Source organism: Tupaia chinensis, unplaced genomic scaffold (assembly GCF_000334495.1).
Source record: "Tupaia chinensis unplaced genomic scaffold, TupChi_1.0 Scaffold000515_1, whole genome shotgun sequence".
Lineage (NCBI taxonomy): Eukaryota > Metazoa > Chordata > Mammalia > Scandentia > Tupaiidae > Tupaia > Tupaia belangeri.
In genome coordinates, this window is record NW_006160028.1 from 3,166,628 (window position 1) to 3,168,026 (window position 1,399).

Sequence of the window (1,399 nt, forward strand, 5' to 3'; positions counted from 1 at the left end):
TTCCTTCTAATGCTTCACCAATTGTGGTGATTTTTGCATAATCTTTACTCAGGTAAGGAAGTTTCTTTCTATTCCTACTTAGTTAAGGCTTTGTTTTTCTTTTCTTTTCTTTTTTTTTTTTGCACATGTACTTACTAGAAATAGAGCAAGAAAGTCTCCATTTTTTTTTTTTTAGAGGTTTTCGCTATAGGGCGCGTGCGCTCACCAGACAGACAGAGAGAGACAGAGAGACAGAAAGCGAGAAATCACCCCCCAGAGGGGATGGTCACGCCGCAATCCCGTCTCCTCCATTCTCCTCTCTGGATCTTGGGCACGCACGCACATGCGCCCGGCGTGAATTTTAAGCCACCAGGTCCGGGACGCGAACTGTGGTTGACTACGTGGGAGTCCAGCGACATAACCATTACGCTAACTGCTGGTTCCCGAAAAAGTCTCCATTAAAGCCTCCCTTTCCCTTTGTCATGTCACAATCCTTTTTTCTCCCTGCCATTCTCCTTTCAGGAATTTAGGCACACATACACATATATTCAACATGTTTTTGAAGCCACTGGGGCTGGGACTCAACTGCAGTCAGCCATGTGGTATTCGGTTCTCTCTGCAGAACGCTTACCCACTGTGCTACAAGGCTGGCCCAAGGTTTTTATTAGCGTTATGATTTTTAATAATATATGTTTTATTTTCATTATACTCTTTTCTCTGAACCTATTGAGAGAAAAGTTGTAAGACTTTTCTATTTTGTTTTATAACTGTGAATTATATTGACAAAAATAAGCATTTTTAAATTAAAAATTTATTAAATTGTACATTTCATGGGGTATTATATGATTTTTCAAAGCATGCACGAAAGATGTGATCATCAAATCAAATATATTTTATTATTCTTCATCTTCAACAAAGAACATTAGGTTGTGCCCTTTTGATTTCTAATATTTCACTACTCTTTATGTTTTTAAAGTGACAAATTTTGACTTTGCTTATTTTATTATCTCCTTGTTTTGAATGTCATTGATTTCAGTTTTTTCATGTTTTTATCTTTTGTATTTTGAATCTTTATTCTGTTCCTTTTCTAAATAAATTTGGACGAATAGCCCATTGATTTTTCCCTTTATTTTTCAATATAACCATTTAAGGATTTACATTTCCTTCTAGAAACCCTTTGTTCTGCCTCCTACTATGTAGACTTCTCATCATTGTTCAGTTCTTACAATTGAGATGTCTTCTTTGAGATACGCTATTTTAAGAATGTTTCAAAATTTCAAACAGTAAATTTTTTAAAATTACGTTTATTTGTCAATTTTAGTTAAATTTCCACATGATCACAATACTTCATCTGTAGAAAAGATGCTTTGTATTTTGTTGACAATTGGCCTAGAAGGTGATCAATTTAAGTAAATTGCTC